Genomic DNA, 17,151 nt, shown 5'->3' on the forward strand with positions numbered 1-17,151 from the left:
CGGCCAAGTTTCACTCGCTCACTCCCACAGGGCCCTGTGTGCCAGAGATCAACAGAGACAAACACCTCAGCAGTGTCGCTCGCCCAGCAAGGCATCAAATATTAACATGCAAGGGATTTTAGGCCAATCTCAATGTGTGTATTTTCAGAGAAGACTTGTTTAGCATGCTGAATAACCAAACAGTGTAAAGAGGCTCACACGCAACTTTCTTTCTTTCTTTCTTTCTTTGAATCTTAAAGCGATGTCAACATCTGTGTGGCTAAGGAAGGGAGCGGTGTGTGTGTTTTTGTGTGTGTTGGGGGACGAGATTAGGAAAACCAAACAAGACAATTCAGAGAAACGTCAACCTCATAACACCTTGGTTGTAGACTGTCCATGTACAAGCATGCCTGGAGTGTAAATTCAGGTAATTATATCTTTGAGGATAGCTCCTATTTATCTGTTTGTTATGTTTTTTAAACTCAGAAGTTAATTACATGGAAATGGCTGAGTAATGGTGGCTATTATAATAATGACATTTGGACTGTAACTCAAAACGTGGTGGATTCAATAATAAAAGTATAGGCCTGTCATTTTACAAATAGCTCTGTGGTACTTTGACAAACATGCTTACATTTTCTCCTTAATAATTAATTAGTTGAACTATTATTTTGCCTGTGTGATAAAATGGTAAAAGGCTACTAATTATTTATTCATATTGCTGTAATCCAGTTACATGATGTAAACAATTTAGTCTATCGACAGAAAAATGATTTGCAGCAATCGTGATAATCCACTTATCAATAATATCTACTAGAACAAACTGAACCTTGGAACTAAAGAATAGTTGCTTTTTTTTGTCTTCCATGATTGGCTATCTGATGTAATCACTTAGGACTGTTTGGTTGGAGAAAACAAGCAATTAGATGATCCGGCTTATTAAAGACTCTGATGGGCATTTCTAGCACTTTATTTGCATGGTTATTATTTCCGAGGACAGCTGAACAAAGCTACAGACAGACTTTGGATGAAAAGTATGTGTTGTGATATTTCACCCATCTCTGCCATTGATGTAAACTGCTAAGATCTCATCATAAAAACGAGGTTAATAGATTAACAGCCTGATTTTCAGTCAGGGAAATGATGGCAGACAGCACTGGCTTTCTTATGCAGAGTAATTCACCTGCCTCATGGCTGGCAAATCGTTTTCTGTGCTGAACCCCTATGAGCAGAAATCCTTTAATCATCCTCTAATAGGCCTTTATGAAAAAGCTGAAGATGAATTCAGGCTACCTGGCTCTCTGTTATCATTATCACTGCGATGAGCTATCAAAGTATTTGTGTGCATCTGTAGTCTGTGTGTGTGTGTGTGTGTGTGTGTGTGTGTGTGTGTGTGTGTTTGTCTTGAGGGAGCCATTGCTGTTCAATCAGTATGGTTATTATCAACACCGTCAGTCAAGGTGATTTCTGTTCAGGGATATATTGAGCTGTAACGACACGTGTCATTTTGTCTTAAAGCGAAGAATCCAGAAAGACAAAATCATTTAGGCTCATATTACCATGATGATAATTCCAACAATTGGAGGAATAACTAAAACCCTGCAGTTCTGTGTCAAACTGTCTGCAACATTAATTCAAAGTCAGAATATATAATTGTAGTGGACCAGATTTGTGCTGATAAAGCCTCTGCTAGATTTGATTCTGTTGCTGTTGACCAGATGGATGTGTTTAGTGTCAACAAAACCTTGTTAGATAGCCCCCCCCCCCCACACACACACACACACACACTATACACACTGTATGTGTACTGGTATGTGCAAAGACATTAAGTTTGTGTGTGTACTCTTTTTATTTGAAACTGCCATTGCCAGCATGGTAGCTAAGAACTAATCTTTGTATCGTCATTTATATTCTCGAGAAATGGTACATAAAAGTGTATCAAATGTGTACAATCTGTGCGTGCGTGCTGTACTATCTCACACACATAGTTGAGCGGCATCTGTTGTGGTGAGCTGCTTAGTTTAGGCTCAGGCTGAGAGAGCACAGGAGGGCCTCCGAGACAATGCATGAGAGATGGGCGTGAGAACACTGTGAAGGCTTGGTTCTCTGCAAGAACTGTCTTGTGTTTGGGGAAAATATCCTCACACTCAAAGCTCTAGTGTCTAGATCCATTTCTAACAAACAGGTTTAGCAAGAAATGGCTCAGGGAGAAGGAGTTTTTGTGTGAGGATATATTTCTGTGTGTGTGTGTGTGTGTGTGTGTGTGTGTGTGTGTGTGTGTGTGTGTGTGTGTGTAGCCACAGCTGTGTTTCACTGTTTTTGATGTATCTGTAGACCACAAATACTAATAAAGGCTGTATAACTTCAACTTTGATGTGCAGGTAGTTTTAGGGGCCTCATCCCTCTCTCCCTCCCCCTTTTCTGGCTCTCAACAGGGAAACATTCAGCATTATCACAATCCTGCATTAGAAAAAAAAAACCATTTTATTATCATATAAATAATCAAAGCACGCCTGGAAACATTTTACTCCTGTGACTCAGGTTTGCATTTTTCTGTCTGCTTTTTCTCTAGGTGTTACAGCAGTTATGTCAAAGAGCTGAAGACATCTCTAACAGTGAGTACAAACTCTACTAACAAGCATTTACATCTGATACAAAACAGCTGATGCGTGACTTTAAAATTTATATTGTCACACTCTTCTGTTTTTTTTTAATAGCATGCATGAACAAACTTGCAGACTCCTCCAGTTTCAGGCCTAATTTGATTTTCATTCATTCATTGAAAGTGGATGTTTTTTTTTTCTCCCCAAATTAAATTTAACAAGAGACCCTTGAACAGTAGTTGTTATGATTACATTACAAATTCGGGGTTCATTCAGTGAATCAAGCAATTAATTAGATTTCTCCCATTCTAATCAGAATATTTGTCTGAAACGTACGCTGCTTAATAAACATCCTTTGAGTTTGCTATCTGTTCAGAGCCGGCGCTGAATGTAAATGGTTGTTAGCTGTGCCCTACAGTGCTTCCAGGGTAGGATCTCTGATTGTGTGTGGTTGTTTATGCACTGCTACATGCGGCTTTAATCTCCTTCTCGCCTTTTCCCCATTTCTGTCTTTCTGCTCCTCCGTCTTTTCAGTACGTCTCTGTGTGAGAGCTATCTGTACTCAGGGGCGCGGCTGCGTCCTCAAGGCTTCACTTCACACACTCAAGGTGGCAGTTTGTTGCTCCACACACACGCACGCATTCACACACACACACACACACACACACACACACACACACACACACACACACACACACACACACACACATATGACTTGCATTTTTCTCTCCTGTCTGACTTGATGGCCTTGTGCCAGTGAGTGTGTCACCAGATCAAATGAGATCTTTTATTAGGTTTTTTTTTTTTTTTTTTTTATACAGAGCTCCGAGCACAGGGAAATGCTTGTTTTGCCTGTGACTGGCTCTTTAGACCTGTGTGATATGGGTGTGTGATACTGCCGTTACTACTCCATCTCTGCTGTGAATGATACATTATGTTCCCCTGCAGATTGGTGCAAGCTGCTTGTATCAGTTGTGATAAGTATTGATGAGTCCTCTCTTAGGGAATCAATTTGTAGGGGGTGAGCCTTGTAGTTCAACCCCCACCACTGGCTGTTTCTAATTGGTGTCTTGGTTGCCTGAATCTGCCAGCAGACCATAGAAAACAAGCACAGCGGAGCACAGAGAAAGATGGAGCTTATCCAAACAGCTATGGTGTAATTTGCTGACATTTGTTGCTTGGAAGACAAGAGAAGGAAACAGGAAGGGGCTGCTTAAGTCAAATACCCAAAGGAATATGCAAATGTTGAGAGAGAGAGAGAGAGTGAGAAAATGAAAGAAAGACAAGAAATGTGTCTAATGGCACGGAGATATAATTATGCTACATTCACATTTGTGTGTGTATATGTGTGTATATGTGTGTTATGAACCCATTGAACTCGATGTGAGAAATGTCACTATGGAAAGGACTCCAGAAAGGACTAATAAATACATTAGGACAAATATGACAAGATGATGCTTGTGTCTTGTGCTACAGTTTTTGACTCAACTGAGCTACTTGCATCCATCCACAAGCTTTGCTCTCATTCCTTCTTCCAGAAAGTTTGTGTGTGTGTGTGTTTGTGCGCATATGTCTTTGTGTGCATACATTTAGGGGAGAGGTGCTGTAATGCATGTGGACTATCTGTACTTAAGCCAAGGTGCTGCGTGAAGGAGCAGCAGTGCTTACGCAGCCCCATCTGCTTGATCCAAGCCTGAAACGCAATGCCTTTTAATGACAAAATACTGAGGGGTTGGGAGGTGTGCAGAAAAATGTGTGTGTGTGTGTGTGTGTGTGTGTGTGTGTGGTGTGAGTGAGGCTGTATGTGTGTTGTGTGAGTGTGAAATAGAGAGGAATAAAGGCAGAGGGAGAAGGAGAGAGAAAAACATCTCGAAGGTCAGGAACAGCGGGCGGCCGTAGGGGAGAGACACGTGAGACAGAGATAGTCTTGCGTCAGCCCCACAGCAGTCCACTCTTTCTCTCCGTGTGCATGTATGTGTGTGTGTGTGTGAGCTTGTGTGTGAGAGTGTGTGTCCTGTGGGGCCAGCATTTCCATCCGCATCCCACCGTATGTTACAACAGAGCAGCATGTCAGTGTTTCTATTTTGAGTGTTCAGATCCGTAAGGAGATAGATAGATAGATAGATAGATAGATAGATAGATAGATAGATAGATAGATAGATGGAGAGATAGATAGAGAGATGGGTGGGCACAAATTACTAAGAGGCAGTCAGTCACAGAGTTACAGATAATTTTTTACATGGCTCTTGTGACAGTGGAAGGGGAAATTACACCTTCTAGCCTGAGGGGAAGAATTTGTGTGTCTTTGCTGCCTGTCACAGAACCTGAGTAGGATTTCATCAATCCCAGCAACTACTATCATTTTCAGCCCTTATTCACGGGCCCTCTATGTTTCTCACAGTGTCTTTTTCCCAGTGCCCTTTAAACTGGTTCTTTGTTAGATTGGGGAAGTGTTCAAGATAACGCCTAAACATTTAGTACTTTGTACTTGCCTCGGAGCTAAGATTGTTAAAAAGCTGCTGTGAGATTGTCCTCGGGATAGGGAGCAGCGTAGATTCAACAGATCAACAGACACGCTCCAGCGTTCATGTGGGCTTACACATCTCACTCTCACTCCAACTCTCTCTATAACACACACACACACACACACACACACACACACACACGCAAGTGTAGTTTCCATCAACCTATTTTGATGTGCATTTAGAAGTTTTGTATCAGAAAAGGTAAATAAATACAGGAAACATTTGAAAATAGAGGTTTTTCCTCACTAAGGTTTTTGCCTTTTTCAAAAATGGGCAACTGCGCAAGCTGGGAGATGAAATTCATTTTTTTTAAAAAGCTGTGATGTAGCTTATCTTTAACTCATGTTACTGACCAGTTGTTTCTGCTGATGATGCCTTCCTGGATATCCCCAATCTTTGTCTTCATATCTGGAAAACATGCAAAACATCCAAAATTAGCTGGCATGTAAGAGCAACCACAAGCTGCCTAACAGACTAATTCTTCAAGAACAATTTTTTTGCCGGTAAATGGCTGTGATGCTCAAAACAACTTCTTCTACATTGTTTGTTACAGTCAGGGGCAACGTTGCCTGTGTCACAATCCTCTGATGGCATTACATAGTCTATTAGATTTGCTCTAAACCAGTCAATGTTAACACACCCTAATGTACTTTGATTGGTGACATTTCCATAGTTTGCCTAAAATTTGCTTGACAATTAAATGGAAACACAACCACACACACACACGCACACACACACACACACGCACAGTGTTCTGCCCTCCTTGGCTGGCATGGTCTTAACAGGGTTTAGTCCTCTAGCCAAACTTTTGATTCACCCTCACTGCCAAACAGCCTCTGCTCTCCTTGTCCCCAGCACGGAGCGAGGCTGCTCTTTTACAGACCCTTGTGCCATGAATCACTGCTTGCACCCAGGGAGCCTCCGTCCACTCGGGGGCTGCCTGCCCATACGATAATGTGCATGGTCATGAGGGGACCGTTTTGAATGGAGGGCCAGACAAAACAAGAGCTAAGAACCCAAGCTGTAAGCTTTCCCAGAGATGGGGGGGCTGTGTGTGTATGTGTGTGTGTGTGTGTGTGTGTGTGTGTGTGTGTGTGTGTGTGTGTGTATGTGACAACAAACATATGTGCACGCATTGTTCAGGAAAGATATTGGCCTCTCATTGCTGAGTTTTTGGTGTCATAATGCAGCATAGTTGCATGCCAGAGGTTTATGAAACATCAGGAGTAGAACTTTAACCCATGTTACAAACCTTTTAGCCCCACACAAGCAGGAATGCAGTTTGTGCTCCAAATGCCTACTTCTCTGTTCAGTTTTAAAACGAGAGATGTTCAGCCTTTTGCCATAACTTCAATGTACCCCCCAACCCACCTGAATGAAGTTTTTTGTTGAATGTAAATCTGTTTCCCAACACCATTTTTCGAAATCTTTGATGTCTTAAAGATTATTGAATGTTGGGAAATTCTGGACAGTTTAGCTGTTGAGAGGCGTGTGGTCATGGTTAGAACTTGTTCACTTGGCTGAAAAATTAAGTTTGTCACTGAGTTTATTGGGTTCAAAGGTTACAACCTGCTGGTATGTAATGACATATTGTATTATGTTTCCTTGCTGACTTTACCATCGTGTCAAATGAATGAATGAATCAATTTTGCTTTAATTCTTCAAAGTTAAATGAATCTCCTTTACTCTCATGGTGTAAATAGATGCAAGTGTTGGTGTTTTTAGTGATAATGAAGCAGACCACACACATTGTTTTAAAAACACACACACACATGCATGCACGCACACAAACACACACACTCACTCAGTGCCAGCTGTTGTCATATAAGAGCCTCCAGGTTTATTGGGTCTATCTGCTGCGTTTATGGCTAAACCACATCTCCTCAACTGTCTTTATTCCTCACTCTGTCTCTACCATGGCCCCTTGTTGTTTCCAGCTTCCTGTTCCTGAACCCCTTCCCCCAAATCTGTCCTGAACCTCTACATCAACTCACCGAACACACTGTCCAATGTGGACCTGGTTTTCATGCCCGTGGCTGGGAATAGTTTGTCTCTACTAGGCCTGTGTGTCCCAGCTCGTCGTCCAGGCCAGGTTGTAACCTGGAGACAGCTGCAGTCCAGAGGAGCCATTAGCAGTGCCAGGAGGCCCCCAGCTCCCAGCGAGAGCTCATTACTGTATTTGTGCAGTCACACTTCTCCTATGAAACACAGCAGTGTGCCTGGTGAAACTAGCCAGGACATTGAGCCTCGGGGAAACCATTACTGCTCCATTTGGAGTTCTAAGAGAGAGAGAGAGAAAGAGAGAGAGAGACCAAGAGAGAGAGACAGAGAGAGAGAGAGGGAGGGAGACAGACAGAAAGAGGGAGTTCTCATCAAAAGGGGAGAACGAATATTAAGAATGATATTAATCATTAAACACAGCTTTCCCTGTACTTATCCGTGAGAGTGAGTATCAGTTTATTGGATTTGATTTGTTTTTTGTTCAGTGCGTGTGTACGTGCGTGCGTGTGTGTGTATGTGTGTGTGTGTGTGTGTGTGTGTGTGTGTGTGTGTGTGTGTGTGTGTGTGTGTGTGTGCGTGCGTGTGTACTCTCTGAGGCCCAGTTCAGCTGTCTGGTCTGGTGTGCAGATGGTGGGGTTGGGGCCTGCTGAATGAGATACCCTTTTTCTTTCCTCTGTTTTGTTATCTGTTCTTGAATCTCCTCTCCTCTCCCTCAGCTTTTTTTCTGCTGGGTTTCATTTACCAGTTGCATCCCTAGCTGCCTCCTCTCTTTCATCGCCACATCTGCTAAGGGCCATCTTGGGCAGAGGAGAGGCTTGCACCGCTCTATTTTCCCTCTCCCTCCTTCTTTATGCTCCTCTCAGGGCTCAGTGCGGCAGCTATACACGGTGGCTTTGGAATGAAATGTCTCTTAACCGAGCCATGTGCCCCGGAGCTACGGTAATTGCAGGTGAAATTCAGCTTCCTCTTTAAAATGCCATCTCTCATTTCCAGTTACTGGCCCCCTCCGTATCTCTCTCTCTCTCTCTCTCTCTCTCTCTCTCTCTTTCTCTCCTCTCCCTCCCTTCCTGAATCTCTCTCTCTCTCTCTCTTTCCCTCTGGCTGTCTTTCAGAGGCGTGTGAATCCCTCAGCCCCTGTCGCGTCTCTCTGCCCCAACAGACACTCCCACAATGCACAGCGCTGATGGTTGCACAGTGATATCAGCCATGCAGAGGAGAGGGAGGGCCACTGCTTAGACACACACACAAACACACACACACAATATGTGTGTAAGAGGAAGAGAGTGAAAAGGCAGTATGTATGACAGAGGCTAAAAGTGTGTTTTTGTTTGTTTGTTTGTAGGTAGGAGACAAGGAGTGTGTATGCTTGTGCATATATGAGAAGGAAAGGAATTTGTTGTGTTTTTGTGAGTGTTTGTGTGTATGTATGTGTGTGTGTGTGTGTGTGTGTGTGTGTGTGTGTGTGAGTGTGTGTGAGTGTGTGTGTGTGAGTACAGCGTCAGCAAGGCGTGATCTGTATAGAGGTGACATCAAGGTGAACGCGGCGTGCGGAATGCTCTGCCGACTCGGGAGGCAGCAAATGGCTCTGTGGCAGATGGAGTCTTTGTCAGGGAAGAAAAATGGCAGCTCAAGAGAGTTGGAGAGACCCTCACACACATACATGCACGCACGCACGTGCGCACACACACACTTTTTTCTACGCAGTTGGTCACACATGCATACATAGATGCAATACATGCATGTCCACACTCACACAACACACACTGACAAATACACATATTGTCACACACATTTCACCCCCTCCTCCCCTTCTTAGTGAGCTGGGCTGGCGGGCGGTGACCTTCCCCTGCTCGGAGGGTTCCCTGGCTGTTTGATCAATTATCCCCCTCCCATTGTTTACCAGGAAGCAGGAGTAGAGAGGAGAGGAGAGAAGGCTCAAAATGGCCACTGTCAGGTGGAGGGATCCATTTCCCTGCCAGCGTGGGGGTGGGGGTTAGGGAGAGAAAAGGGAGAGACAGAGAGACCAGAGCTGTGAAGCATGCTTAGAGGGAAGGGAGGAGCGTCGTTCCCTGGCAGCTGGGATGATATGACATTATCCTGAAGGTACAGCCTTGACAGTGGTTTCCATTTATGACACTTATCAGTTATAATTGTAAACTTCGGAAATTAATCATATGTGCTCTTGGTGCATTTGCTACACAAATCAATGCTGAATGAATCCCTGAAAGGTATTGTCATAGCCATAGTACACACTCATGCAGTACTACAGGTACACTTCCTATTTTAAGCTTTGAGAAGTGGGTCGGTGGGGGGGTACATACTCTAAAGGTCAGGTGGCAGAGAGAAAAAAACGAGTGGGAACAAATGATGCACTAAGCGAATGACACTCGGAGGTCCTGCTTTAATATGTATGTATCGCAGGTTGATGGCTGATTTCATTAGCGCCTCTCATTGTTATTCATAGATTGTCCTCCTGCAGCAAAATGAATATTGTATTCACATGCGCACACACACATACACTCACCCACACACACACACACACACACACACACACACACACACACACACACACACACACACACACACACACAACAATTGCATTTTCTAGGGAATACTATATGTTTGGATTTTTGCAGAGGGTTTAAAGAAAAGGTTGTTGTTTCCACAGCATGCTATCTGTGTTGGCTACTATTAAAACAATTTACAGCGTTATCATTTTAACATGGCTTTTTGTTCTTCTGTGGACAATTCCTGTCAGGTAGCCGGCAGTATGATTTAGGGCTCCTTGTTGATATTAGAGTGAATCATTTTCAAAGCGGAAAGAAAGGCTGTCTTTGTTTAAAAGACTTTGCCAGAATAAGTCATGTCATGTGTAAGGTTTCAGATTACGTCACATCAATTTACCTAGATCTACGTGTGTGTGTGTGTGTGTGTGTGTGTGTGTGTGTGTGTGTGTGTGTGTCTGTCCGTGCATGTGTGTGCGTGAGAGCAAGAGGGATGTTGAGTGCCTGCCCATTAGTCCATGTGTTTATGTGACTGTGTGTGTGCTCATCCTTGCACATAGAGAATACATATGGAGAGTGCGTGAATATGCCTGACCGCCTCCTTCTAATCCTCCAAGATGACTGTGTTTCTGCAGGAATTCCAGTCCTTAGCGGGACATGAACAAATGTTCTCTGAGAGATATTAATAGCTATTGTGGGCGGAAAAAGGAAAAGAAAAAAAAGGCTCCTGCATTTTTCCATATGTTTTGTAAGGAAACAGTCCAGATGGATTATCTCTTGGTCTGGAGCTTCACCCAAATAAAAATCAGAGTTGGATGTCCAAGACACACACACACACACACACACACACACACACACACACACACACACACACACACACACACACACTGACACTCCTCCTGTCTTGAGTACAACAGACTATTACTGATTAACATGTCTAAACTTGGCCAGTTTAAAAAGCCACTCTAATTCCTTTCCCATCTCGCTCTCGTATGAACCATGCATGATGTGACAATCTTTGTTTCTAACATACCTCACGTTCCTCACAGTTACAGAGATATGTTTGTCGGCTTTCTATTTGTTGCCTGAGAAACCATGTTGGCTTGTCTTCTCACATTTCACACTTGGTTTCATCCCCTTAACCCCTAATGCTCAGCATGGATGGGCCGCCTGACCTCTTGAGTCATGGATGTTAGTTTCATAGGCATCACAAGGGCCAGAGCTGTGCTTTATTTGGCCCTGTGATTTTCAGCACAGATGTGGCCAAACTTGCTCAGATCATAGAGGAAAAAATACACCCACTGACACTCACATTATTCCATTTCATTTTAATTTTTGAGTAATTTGTTGATTAATCTTTGGTCTGCATCAATATTGCCCTTGTATACTTTACAGTGTCTAATATTTGAAGATCTATCAAGTATTAAGCCAGAGACATTTACATGTGGCTTTGTGCCTTTTATGAGTAAAGACAAAGCAAAGCAACTGCACACACTCCTTCTTTTGAGAGTTGGCTCACACACTCATGTACACACACACACACACACATTATGTGGTGTGACAGGACGTCACATATTCAGAGTTTCACAGCAGGCTGGCATTCCAGGATAGCAAAGAAGAGATAATGTCAGTGTGCTGCTGGTTAACTCACTGTTTTATCCTGTTTCTGGGCCACAGAGCGTGAAGGGTGTTTTTGACACATACACACACACACACACACACACACACACACACACACACACACATACACACCAGACATGCATACCATTGCACACACACTTTGCCTCTCCCAGCCTGTTAGACAACACAGGCTAAAAAAAAACAAAACACACACACACAAAACTCACAAGTGACAAAAGATGCCCATAGACATGACTGCCAGCATAGACAGTAACTACATGTGTGTGGATGCAGCTGACTTTTCTTTTTATGACACATGGTTTCTGGAACCAGGAAGTGTGCCACACTGAGTGACAGGATGTAGGATGATGTGGTGTTGGTGCTCTGCTCCAAGGGGGTCACAGCACTTAAATATAGCTGTATTGTGTCTGTGTTTTGTATAACTGTGCAACACATCTACTTAAAGGGCTTTGTGAAATTCTTCATAAGCCAGCGGTTCTATATTTAAATGAAGAAATCATGAAATTCACCTAGTCAGCAGCAGGGAAAAAAGAGCTTCCTCTCTAAACCACCCACACTGCTTTCAGCCTTGTTGTGACTTGTTTGTCTGTCGTTGGAGGATTTCAGCTTCTTCCAGAACAATTGCACTTAAAAACTCTCAGCTCTAGAGGGTTGGAGCTGGTTACACAGCAACAGAACAGAGTTAAAAACACAAAAATACCAGTGGAGCCCGTGATACAGAAACCTGAAAGTAGTCCCTCCTCCACTACAATGTAGTCCCTCTCTATATGCATGTCAGGTGCATGAATGCTATTGTTGCTTTCTTCGCTGGTGTGTTTTGTCATGTGCAGCTGTTTGCTCTCCAGTTAGCGTACTGGTGTACTGAGTTAGTGGAGTAACAACAGTGTGTGAAGCTTCTCTTCACTCCCAGCTTCTCTCTGATTTATTCTCAAACATCTGTCTTTGACAGGTGTGTGGAACCACAAGGTCCTCTGTCTAAGCCTATGATGTAGCTATCACTGCAAGTTGTGTGTGTGTGTGTGTGCGCACACATGCAAAACAACAGAGAGAGGGCCTTCCTCCACCCCTCCTTGGGATGAGTCATATTTGAGCCCTTTGTAATCCAAGCCCATGCTTCATGTGTGTGAACAGACAGACCCTGAGCCGTGGTCTTGGTCCTGACTCCCTCTGGGGCAGTGAGTGGGTGAGACATGGCTATCAACAACAGGCCCAGGCAGCTTCGATTTCAGCCTCACCACACAAGGAATCTACTCGTGGAGGCGTAGACACTAACACACACTCAGCACAAGCATACCCACGTAGCCATTATTCTTCTTGACCCCTCCTTAAATCATATCAGGCAACGAAAGGAGGCTGTGTGATTGGATCAGGAAGTGTGGGGATCTAGAGGATGGCTCAGTGGATATAATTTCACATGAAAAGATAGTGTCATACCATGGTGGCACTCAGTCTAACACTGGGTAACTTGTGTGTGTGTGTGTGTGTGTGTGTGTGTGTGTGTGTGTGTGTGTGTGTGTGTGTGTGTGTGTGTGTGTGTGTCCACCTGTGGTGGTGTGATTACAGTGCAGTAATGTCAAGGCTCAGTTTGACATAGTCAACAATGGAAGCTCAAATATTGTGACTTTTTATATGAAATCACACAAGGGAAGTGTGGTGACACAGGAAATGGGGCCGTGTCACAAGGAAAAAAAGAGCTCTATTCTGTGGATATTCTCCATCGCTGGTGTGACAAACTCTTTTAAAGGCACAGCTGGACTTTTAAAGGGGGTCCTCTATATTTGCCCTCAGGGAAGAAGAAAATTTGTCCTGGAAAGAGGAGCAAAGAGGGGAAATCACAAAATGGTAGATTGAAGCTGTTTCCCATGATACTCATTTATTCTCTTACACACACACACACACACACACACACACACACACACACACACACACACACACACACACACAAAGTTACCCAGTGTTAGACTGAGTGCCATCATGGTATTGTAATTATTATGTATTGCAATTTATGTATTTCAGCACATAGTGATGACAGTGGATAAATTGTGAAGTTCATTACATTATGTGCCTCCAGTGAAAGGGATTGGGTTCTCAATGTGTGAACCTATATTTTTAGTTCAAATCTTTGTTACCATCCCTCCAAAATACCATCATTTGTAGTAGGGCTATTAAATGTTTTAGTAAGTCACATTATTTTCTGCAGTCAGCAAATTAATGACATTTATCTGTTCAGAATATTAGAAAGTGTTGATAACTCTTTTGTCAACATGAAAGTGGACGAATATGAATACTGACACTATTTAGTGTCCAAGTAATGCTTCATTAAAAGATGGACAAAAACAATGTATGTATGTGTGTGTCTTTGCCCTGCATGTTGCATAGAGCAGATGTAGTGTGGCAGGAAGTCGGACACAAAAAATGTCATAGAATCCAGTCAATCCAAAAATAAAACACCTTGACATACTCTAGATAATACCCCTTTCACAAGAAGTTCATGGTAAACACAAGTGGATTTAAAACTGCTTAAAAATGAAGCCATTGAATGACAAAACATTTATTATTATGAAATGCAGCAATAGAAAAAAATCAAGGGAACATGACCAAAACAGCAAGTCTGAGCAGATAAAATGCTTCTGAAAAACTCCCTGTGGAATGAAGCAGCACGGAGGACAGAACAAAACCACTTCACAGCCGGACGCAGTATAGCCGGCTCCAGTAGGCTTACTATCCCACTGCTGATCAGAATAACGTGCTATTACAGCGATGTAACTGGGATGCTTGTCTTCAGCAAGTGCAATTTCTATCCTAACTCCTCCGACACATTTGCTTCATACATACGTGTCTCCGTGAGGTCATATGCAAGAATGTGTTTATCAGGTGGGTGAATAAGATAAGTGATGCATTAAAGCATCAAAATAGTGACTTTAAAAAGGCTTAACTTATCGTTATGATATTCATTTGATGTAATAATCCATCTGAACAGGAGGAAACTGATTTCTGAAAACTTATGAACCTTCTTTAAATTGAATGTGAACTGAGAGAAAAATACCCATCAGACGAAACATTCTGGATGTGTCACTAGATATATCCTGCCCTGATTTTGCCCTTTGATAATGATGAAAATGTAAGCAGGGTCACAGGAAGAAGAGCACAAGTTTTGGACAATGACATTTTCACTTTGCAAACATCATTCGCTGAACCTTTTAGGATCAGCTTTTGGAATCAGATATCACCGTAACAGAAAAGACAGACAGAAAGAAAGAGAAAGTAAGAAGGAAAGAAACAACAATGAAAAAGTAACATTATACATGCCTGGAGGCAAAATGTGGCGGCCAGCATGTTGAAGAGTCTGGTCTTAATCTCCTCTCACACAATTGTGGATTTCCTTGATTTAGTCTCATTTTGAGTTGAGTCACAGACGCTTAGTATATTCCCAGCAAGTCCTGTATTAGTGTCGTACATGAGTGTATCTCTGTGCCCAATTTTACAGGTAATTGAAATCTTTAACATTGTAAATATATATGTAGATAATATCACAGCATGTTTGGATTTAGTTCATTTTTTCAGTGTCATAAAAAGGAGCCAAAGTCCATACTTTCTTTTCCTGCACAACTGAAGCACAGAAACTTTATTTTAACAAACTTTCTCTCCAGTGCTGCCCAGTTTGTGGAGTCACAATCACAGCCTTGTTATTATATAACCCCTCCCTCAATAAAGGTTTTACTTCACAGTTTGAATAATTCCCATTTCAGAATTATCAGCTATCTGTGTGCATTTTTCTTGATAACCAAAAAGTAGACTCATGATACCATTTGTGTATTTTACCGTGTCATCACAAATATTAAATATTGTACGAAAATGCAAAATTACTTTTTAACTAATTCATGCAGCACTATTTTTAATATATGCACAACTAATTGAAGACCAGTTAATCATTCAGCGCTGAATTGCAATTTTGTTTTGATATATTGACATGAGTAAATAATTGACAGTGGCTATTCTCCAGTCAGACGTTTGAAAGTGGTTAGTTGTTTTTTTTATAAAGTTATTTGATAGTTAAGTATCATAAATATCAATAACACCACTGTTTCAGCCAGCTGCAGGCTATGGGATTTGGGTCATCCTGGTGCCATCTCGGTCCAAATTACATCGACTTCAGTACATCCACAGACTTGATTTTTGCTCTTTCTTGCTCAGGATGTTTTGTGTGGTTACTTATACAGTTTCTCAAATCCAGTTAGTGGAGCTATCATTTGGTGTTCACAGTCCAATTACTTTAGCTAGCTTCTCTCAGAGATTCTGCAATAACCCGCCATCACACCACTTTGCTTGTTGAAACAGAAACACACGGTCAACCAGCAATCAGAAGCTTGACATGTAAAAACAACAGTGTCAATGTCCAGACTGGAGTGGGACATTCTGGTTCTCCTACACATTAAGACTTCCTCTGCTTCTGGTTCAGCAGCAGCTCCTTTTGGCTCACTGTTCTGTTTCTGTGCATTTTTATTCAGGCAGTACAATTTCCCCACCTAGAACAAGCTGTGTAATGGGGCTACCGTTGTTAGCAGCAAAGAGATTACAAGACTTCAAATCACTATTCAGTACACATCTCAGTGCTTAGCAAGAGTTTAGATGAGAAATCTTGTGGGTATAGAGAAGATAAATGCTAGTTAGAAGCTGAGCATAAATCTGGTTGTTGCTCTGTGCATATTACGTGCCACCATCATCATAGTTAACATTCAACAACGCGTATGTACCTCCATGTTTTGCTGCAACTACTCCTTGTTTAACACAATTTGAATTTAAAAATGACCTTTGTGGCTGTTCACACTCTGCAGAAACAGGGAACAAGACCAGTAGATAAAGTCAGTCAAATGTAATTATACACCCAAACATATCAGCCCAACACAATAAGTAAATCCTCAGGAATGTCTCCATATTACAACAGTTTTGATATGAATGCAATAACATATTGTGGATTTACTTGCACAGTGGCAGTATTTTTTTTTTAAATTGTACTACAGTCATTGTGCCACTATACATGAACGTGTGGAAGAGTGGGTGGTAAAATGCCCCTTACATTGGGTTGTTATCAGACTTTTCTCTGATTTCGCTTTTGCCTCACAAGCGAGTAAGCTGTTGGATGGCGGACTCAAATTCAAAGACTATTATATTATTATACTATTATTTATATTATAAAGACCCACAACTTCTTAACCTGAGATAGCTTAAAGGATGTTTCCATGCCCACCCAGAAATGCAGTATTTTTGTTGCTGTGTTGCACGTGTGCAGTTTGACTTCCAGGACTGGGACTTGTGGAACATACACACAGTGCCATGCTAGTTTGATGGCTGATAAAACCAGATACAAGCTGGAGTCATTTGAGTCCTAACTGCATTATCTGGATGTTTTAACTCAACTTTGAAAAGTATATATCAGTCTGACTAATGTGTTAAAATGTACTTTAAAGTCCAGTTTTAGTCAACCAAATAATTTGAGTTTTTTCATGTAGAGATACTGATCTATTTAAGAAACAAAATATTTCAAAAGCAGCACATTGTTTGATACCATTAGTGTTTGTTACTTCACAGTGACCTGAAATGTAGACACGCGTCTCTGCAATGACACAACCGTTATATTATAACACAGGGTATTTGGTCTTTGAACATGTGCAGCTGAATAAAAAAACACACAGCCACTTACTCAACAATGCTACATGTTGCATCTTGTGAGGACTACTGTGAGAGTCTTAAAATGGACACACAGATCAAACGAACATACAGTATTTGTTCTGTCAGAGGAGAAGTGTGGACTGTGTGTCGTCCCACATCAAAAGAGCTCAGAGTTGGGAGTACCACAGACTTGCAGCGGCAAGTTTTAAAAAGTGATGAGATGTGATA

General features: G+C 42.1%; 1 protein-coding gene across 8 annotated transcripts in view; it reads left to right on the forward strand.

Annotated features, from left to right (window-relative positions):
- The window catches only part of baz2ba (bromodomain adjacent to zinc finger domain, 2Ba), a 72,840-nt gene that overhangs the window by 11,816 nt on the left and 43,873 nt on the right, over nt 1-17,151 (forward strand). For 7 of the 8 annotated variants that reach the window (XM_086180524.1, XM_086180517.1, XM_086180549.1 and 4 more), the window contains exon 2: nt 2,552-2,594. The exons of the other annotated variant lie outside the window; for it this stretch is intronic. The gene's annotated coding sequence lies outside the window, so the exon portion shown is untranslated. The remainder of the gene's footprint in view (nt 1-2,551; nt 2,595-17,151) is intronic. 8 annotated transcript variants of the gene reach the window in all.

Source organism: Aulostomus chinensis, chromosome 2, assembly GCF_037954235.1.
Source record: "Aulostomus chinensis isolate RoL2024-O1b breed Wild chromosome 2, RoL_Achi_v1.0, whole genome shotgun sequence".
In the NCBI taxonomy this organism is placed as follows: domain Eukaryota; kingdom Metazoa; phylum Chordata; class Actinopteri; order Syngnathiformes; family Aulostomidae; genus Aulostomus; species Aulostomus chinensis.